The following is a 7,465-nucleotide window of genomic DNA, read 5'->3' on the forward strand; positions in this document are numbered from 1 at the left end:
ATGCAGGTTTTGCTCCAGTGCACAGAATTAATGTGGGGCCTCTGCATTGTGAGATTGATGAATTCCAATTAGTTCTCTCTTTAAACAGCAATTTTTGGTGGATGGTGCCATTTAGAAACTTCTACCACCCTATTCTATTTATAAATTGCTTTTATAACCATAGGATTTAAAGACTGAAAGAGACCTTAGAAATGCTTTAATGAAAAGAGCTCTTTCCAATTCCAGCTCCTACACCCAATTGTTCATGACCTTGAATACACCACTTAGCTTCTCTGTGTCTGATTTTTCTCTTCTGCAAAATGAAAATGCTTGAACTGACTGTGAGGTCACTTTGGTCTCACATGCCTTTATGTATTGCCCCCTCTTGCTTCGCAGCGATAAGCCGAGGCTCTGAGTGGTTCAGTGTCTCGGTCAGGGCCGCACCTCTCTTCCCGAGAGACCTTCCCATATACTCTGGGGTGTGGTGCTGTCCCCTCACAGGGGTTCCAGAGCTGACCCACATCAGCCGTAGAGAGTCAGCTAGGATGGGGATCCTGGTTCAGGAGCAGAGGGACCTACCACCCAGCATTCACCATGTAGAGTCTCTCTCACCTTAGTAAGAATGAGGGAGAAGTTTTTCCAATCCAAATATTAACACTTTTCTAAATGAATTTGATGTCTCTTCAGACTCACTCATCTATAGCTCTGGGCTATTTCTGTCTCTCTCCCTAGATTAGCCTTTTAAATGCTGACTGCGCATGTCCAAATAGGTGGACCGTGGGACTGTGACTTACACGTCAGACACTGAAATGGTTACTCGTGCCCTGTCCCAACCCACTGCTCCTCCTTCGACCTGTTCTAGGTCCATTAGCACAGGTCACGGCACTAGCAGGGACGCAGTGGCCCACGTCAGACTCACCTGGGTCATCTCTGGCCCACCCTCCTCCTGGCCACTCTCACCAGTTGGCCTCCGTATTAGTTCCCTAAGGGCGACATAACAAAGGTCAGCGGTCCTGCCTTATCCGAGAGGGACACGTTGAGAGATCCCCCAGTGGATGCCTGAAACCGCGGATAGAACAGGCCCTGGTGGCGGTCAGTACACGTTCCTGTTCATGTCTCCCACCCACAAACTGAATGCCTTTTCCATCTTCGCGAAGCACTCAGCACGCACTGTGGCTGTAACTTGTGCGGTTGGAGGTGTGACAGCAAAACGAGCACGAATTTCTTCATCCTCCTTCACAATTTTACGGATAGAACATTTATTCTTACCATAGATCTTAGTAACATCAGCATGCAATTTTTGTCTTTCCCCATTAAGTTGAAAACTTTCAACTTTTCACTCGAAGGCAGCACTTTATGGCGTCTCCTTGGCATATCCCAATTGCTAGTATCACAGCGCTTGTGCTTTGGGGCCATCGTGACGTCATAGAAGGGCGACTTGAATGCAGGCACCGCGATACCAGGACAGTCAACCTGATGAGTGAGCTGCCTACTAAGTGACTAATGGGCAGTAGTGTCCACAGTGTGGATCCACGGGACAAAGGGAAGCCTCACGTCCTGGGCAGGACAGAGCAGACACTGTGAGATTTCATCACGCTACTCAGAATGGGGACTGATGCTAGTGTTGGAAATTTCCATCTAGGTGTAGCTGAGAGTCCATTAGACATTTATGTGAGGAGCAACACACTCCTCAAATGCATCTGTGCTCTGGGATTTAAAAACTGCCCTCCTGTGAGAGATGTTCATGTCTACTTGGAACTTCATGCAGAGAGGTGCTGCTGATTAAGACTGCTGAAAAACTTGCAGAGACCGAAACTGATCTTAAAACCATTATCAAAGCATATTTGGCACAACATATAATTCGCCCTCTCCAAGTAATTTTTTAGTAAATTTGTGCAACCATCACCATAAATGTACACTTTCTGCTAATCACGATTGTCCCCTGCCTCCAGCAATCACAAGTCTACTTTCTGTCTTTATAGCTCTGCCTTTTCTGGATATTTCATATAAATTGAATCACATCACACATGGTCTCTTCTGTCTGGCTGCTTTCACTGAGCATGATGCTTTTGGGGTTCATTCATCTCACGGCTTATATCTGGAGTCTGTTCCTTTAATCTTGCTGAATCACATTTCATTGTATGGATACACAAGTAAACTGAGTCTTAAGCACTCACTACATGTATAGTTTCAATAGAAGGTACACATAAGAAGAAAACTAACCTGCTGAAATTTTAGCAGCACCATAAAAATGTACCTTCAAGACTGTCTAATGGGTATAAAACATCTATTTTATAATACTATCTAATCCATCAATAATTTTCACTTTCATTTTTAAAATAAATATTCATTGAACTCATCAACTGGTGTGCTAGGTTTGGTGATGTGGACATGGAAAAGACATGACCATTGCCCCAAACAAACTCATATTCTTATGGGGAGCTAGACACAAAACATAAAAGGAAGAAAAAAGGTGGTGTGTGTTGGTGGAATATCAAAGCAGCCAGGCCTGAAATTCTAAATGTGCACACTTGTACACATTTTAGGGTGTTTTAAAGTTCCTATCTAGCTTCATGGTGGATAGTTAATAACCTCATTGGGGAGGACAACAAGTCATTTTTAGGGTCTATTATTAAATTCTTTACTTTAAATTCTTTAGCATGACTTTGATGATCTTGAATGCAGTTGTACAAACACTTGCTCGTTCAAATACACATGGTGGAAGGTATGCATGACAGGCATTTGCATTTGTTGACCCAATATTCATAGCCCTCCTTTCCTGCTAACAGAACTCAAATTTGTTTGGGTAGTAGCAGAAGTCCTTTGATTCCAGGGAGGTAGGGTCCACCCTTAGTCCCTGGGAATGAGTCACGGTTATTCCAAATCGGCTATTCCTCTGGGCCAGCAATTGGTCCAGGGATGGTTGTGTGGTCCAGTTTTGTCTAAAAAGATGCAAAAAAGAGTCTGCTGAGTGATGCTTCTGGGAAAGTTCTTGCTTTCCTGATGCAAAAGGGACAGGCCTAACTGGCATAAAACCTTTTCATTTTCCCTTTCCCCTGTTCTTGCCTGGAACGTGCATGTGATATCTATAGGGGTAATAGGTATCTTGAGACCAAGAGACAAAAAAGCATGAGGATGAAGGCAAGTTTGCTAAGGATGATGGATGTGAAAAGATGGAAGGAAACTTGGTCCCTTACAGCATCACTGACCAGTAGCATGAGCCCAGGGCTGCCTACTTCCATATTTCTTGTCTAGGTCTTTGAGCACAGATTTTTCTGTTACTTGCTGCTAAAAGCATCCCTAACTGATACAGTATGCTTGTCAGATTCTCAAAAGTTTGGAAACTGAGATGAAGGGTAAATATATGTGCTGACAGAATTGAAATGTTAAAATATTTATTAAATATTTACCAGGTACCAGATCCAGTGCTAAGTCTGAGCTGAGATGGTGTTAAAAAGATAAAACTCTATAGGGAGCAACAAAAACGTTCAGAGCAATCAAGTGCACAAGTGCAGGACGTATGTGACCTTGTTTACTGGAGTGTCTATTAGAAAGAGTCCTCACCATCAGTCCAGCACAGACCCAAACTGAGTACAAACACAGGCTCTGCTCTATGGACTGACACAGGGAATAGTTATTTTCCTGTTCAATGTTCTGACTTTTAAGGGCACTTCTTGAGCAATGTGCTCAGTGCTGACCCTGCATTTCTATTACATTGGCAAAACAGGCAATCTGGAATGACTGTGGAAATCTAACTGTAGGGGGAAAATGGATGTTGGGAGATGGTGCAATGAAATCTGATATCTGCCTCAGAGTTTGCAAATCTCTGGATCGTCCACTTAGCACAGTAGTGACCTCACATCACTGGATGCAACACTGAAATTGGAAGGCTATTTATAAAAGGATGTTGCACAAATGTTACTGTCCTGAGAGGGAGATTATTTCTCACTTTCCTTTCTGTCCAAACCTCTAGAATAAAATAAAGTTAAATAGTTGACTAATCAATTAATTAATTCATTACTTATGCATTATTCACATTATTTACAAACAAATTCTTTTCCCAGTTCTTATTCTTCAAATGTCTCTAGGGTCTTCAACATACTGTCATTTCATCTCTTAAGCTTTGGAGTCAGAATCTTCCTCTTTGGCCTTCTTTTTTTCTGCTCCTCTTCCCATTCCTTCCTTTTATGTGAGAATTTCCTTAGTTTAATATTCAGAACTTTATTTTTTATTGATACATAATATTTGTACATATTTATGAGGTACATGTGATATTTTGATACATACACATAATGTATAATGATCGAATCAAGGTAATCGGGATATCCATTACCTCAAACATTTATCATTCCTTTGTGTTGGGACCATTTCACATCTTCTCTTCTAGCTATTTTGAAATATACAATATATTGTTGTGAACTGTATTCTCCTACTGTGCCATTGAATGCTAGAACTTGTTCCTTCTATCTGACCGTATGTTTGTATTCTTTAGCCAACTTCTCTTCATCCTACCTACCCCCACTCTTCCTGTCTTCTAGTAACCATGATTCTACTCTCCACCTCTATGAAATCAATTTTCAGCTACCACATATTAGTAAGAAGATGTAATATTTGTCTATCTGTGACCGGCTTATTTCACTTAACATAATGACCTCCAGTTCCATCCATGTTACCGAAAATGACAGGATTTCATTCCTTTTTTTGTAATATTCCATTGTTTATATATACATTTTCTTTATCCATTCATCTGTTGATGGACACTTCTGTTGATTCTCTATCTTGGTTATTGTGAATAGTGCTGCAATAAACATGAGAGGGCAGGTACCTCTTTGATATACTGATTTCTCCCCCCCCCCTTTTTTGGATATATAACCAGCAGTGGGATTGCTGCATCATATGGTTGTTCTATTTTTAGTTTTTTGAGGAACTTTCATACTGTTTTCTATAATGGCTGCACTAATTATATTCCCATGAAAAGTGTATGAACGTTCCCCTTTTACCGAATCCTTGCCAGACTTTTTGATAATAGCCATTCCAACTAGGTGAGATGTTATCTTATTGTGGTTTGTTATCTCATTGTGGATTTACGTTTCCCTACGATGTTTAGCATCTTTTCATATATACCTGTTGGCCATTTGTATGTCTTTTTTATTTTTTTAGAAATTATGCAGTTTTATAATATTTTCTGTTGCCTCTTAATCCACTAAAAATAATTTCACAATTCAACACATTTAGACAGTTTGTTACTTTCTTAGGTTTTTACTTCTTTAGACAACAATGGATTGATCTTTAGTAACAAACCTTCACTTCCTATGAAAGAAAGCATGTACCCCAAAGGTACCCAAATTCAGCAGTCTGTGCCTACAAATGATGTTAATAGCTGCATATGTTATATGGTCACTTGACATATCCAATGATGCTATCTTGGTCTTGAGAAAGTTCTCCTTTTCTTTATCTTCCTTACTTTCATTCCCATTTTTAGATAATTCAAGAACTTTGAGGATGTCACAGTCAGTGAAATTCTGAATAAGCTTTGGAAATCTTTTTTAGTTTCTTCTTTAATGGATTAAGCTCAGGCATTATTTATGGAGCAGCTACATAAAAGTCTACATGAATTTTGTCATTCAAAATCTTCTGAATCAGATTAGTTCCTCCTGTAAATGCAGCTCCATTTCTTCTGCTATTTTAAACTCTGATGCTTTCCCTGTACATACAGCCACTTTATTGATTTCTGAAAAAAATGGGTGTGGCAGACTAAGAACATGGCAAATGGCTCCAATTTTTTCTTCTTTCCCAGTGCCATGTCCAGTGTCAAATCAAGACAAACACTTTGCCTTGGGTTAGTAAAATCAAGAACTTGAAAAATTTTAGGTAAGTAAATAGCTTTCTCCACCTCACCTATCTGCCTTGGGTAGAAGATGTTAAATAGACATCATCCTGAGGTTTGCCTTCCATGGATGGGTATGACTTTATTTTTTCTATTACATCTTTTTTTTTTCATCTGGTGCTTTTCCTTTAGCACCTTTTTGTTTGTTTGTTTGTTTTCTTTTCAGGCTTTGTAGCAGCAGCAAAACGTCTGTTGGGCACCTGAATGTTTACAGAACAAGTATAAAGAGATGTCTGATGAACCACCTTGGAAAGACTATGCCTTTGATGATGTATCAAGATTCTACCAAGGCACCTTACGGCTGCCTCCATGTTGAGCACTCCAGATGGTCTTCTGTGTGTCTTTTTTTTTTTTTTTTTTTTTTTGAGACTGAGTCTTGCTCTATTGTCTGGGCTAGAGTGTCATCATAGCTCACTGTAACCTCTAACTCTTGGGCTCAAGCGATTCTCCTGCCTTGGCTTCCTGAGTAGCTAGGACTACAGGTGCATGTCATGATGCTTGGCTATTTAAAACAGTTTTTTTTGTAGAGATGGGGTCTCACTATGTTGCTGATCTCAAACTCCTGGCCTCAAGTGATCCTCCTGCCTTGTCCTTCCAAAGCACTGGGATTACAGATGTGAGCCACCACACTTGGCTTGGGTATCCCCTTCTTTTGAGAAATATCTATTCAACCTTTTGTCTATTTTTAATTGAAATTTTTTCTTTCTTTCTTTTTTGTTTCTGCTATTGAATTGTTTAGTTTTCTTATATATTCTGGTTATTAACCGCTCATCAGATGGATAGTTTGCAAATATTTTCTTCCTTTCTGTAGGTTGTTTCTTCACTTTGTTAATTGTTTGCTTTGCTGTTAAGAAGCCTTTTAGCTTGATATCATTCCAGTTGTCTATTTTCGCTTTTGTTGCCTGTGCTTTTGAGTCTCACCCAGAAACTCATTGACCATGTCAATGTCTTGTTGTATTTCCCCAGTGTTTTCCTCTAGTAGTTTCATAGTTTCAGGTCTAACATGTAAGTCCTTTGGATTATTTTAAGTTAGGATATATTCCTTGATACAAAAAAAAAAATTAAAGAGTCAGGTTTCTTTTCTGCTTTTATAGACACATTCATGACCTTGAAACCCCTCTTTTTATCTCTGTGCCTTTTACACATTCAGGGCATCTTTTCCTATCTTAGAATAATTTCATCCTACTTGTGACTGCCAGGTGAGTCTTCTTAAGACACAGTTTTATCACTTTATTTCCTTCCCAGAAATCTTCAATGCTTTTCAATTGCTTACAGTAATAAGCTCAAAATCCTTATCCTTGCATTTACGGAATCATCTAATCATGTCTCAGCTTCCCTTTCCTGCCTTATCTCAAAGTATTCTCTTAAAAAGTCCTACTCAGGTTAAATTGATCTTCCTGGTGTTTCTCAACCACATTTCATTTTTTTTCTTATCAAAAACTTTTAACCTGTTTTCTGCTTCTATTTTTTCATACTTGCTTCATTTTTTCTCATTATCCCTGAATGTCATCAAAATTCTTGTCATTTTGCCAGGTGTGGCTCAAGAAACTCTTCCTTTATAAAACTGTTTCTGGCCCTCAGCCTGAAACACTGGTTCTC

General features: G+C 39.5%; 1 pseudogene; it reads right to left on the reverse strand.

Moving 5' to 3' along the window:
* Positions 1–5,230: 5,230 nt before the first annotated feature.
* On the reverse strand, positions 5,231–6,177 carry LOC109730851 (large ribosomal subunit protein uL1m pseudogene; annotated as a pseudogene).
* Between the last annotated feature and the right edge of the window lie 1,288 nt (positions 6,178–7,465).

This window comes from Microcebus murinus, chromosome 5 (genome assembly GCF_040939455.1).
Source record: "Microcebus murinus isolate Inina chromosome 5, M.murinus_Inina_mat1.0, whole genome shotgun sequence".
Classification (NCBI taxonomy): domain Eukaryota; kingdom Metazoa; phylum Chordata; class Mammalia; order Primates; family Cheirogaleidae; genus Microcebus; species Microcebus murinus.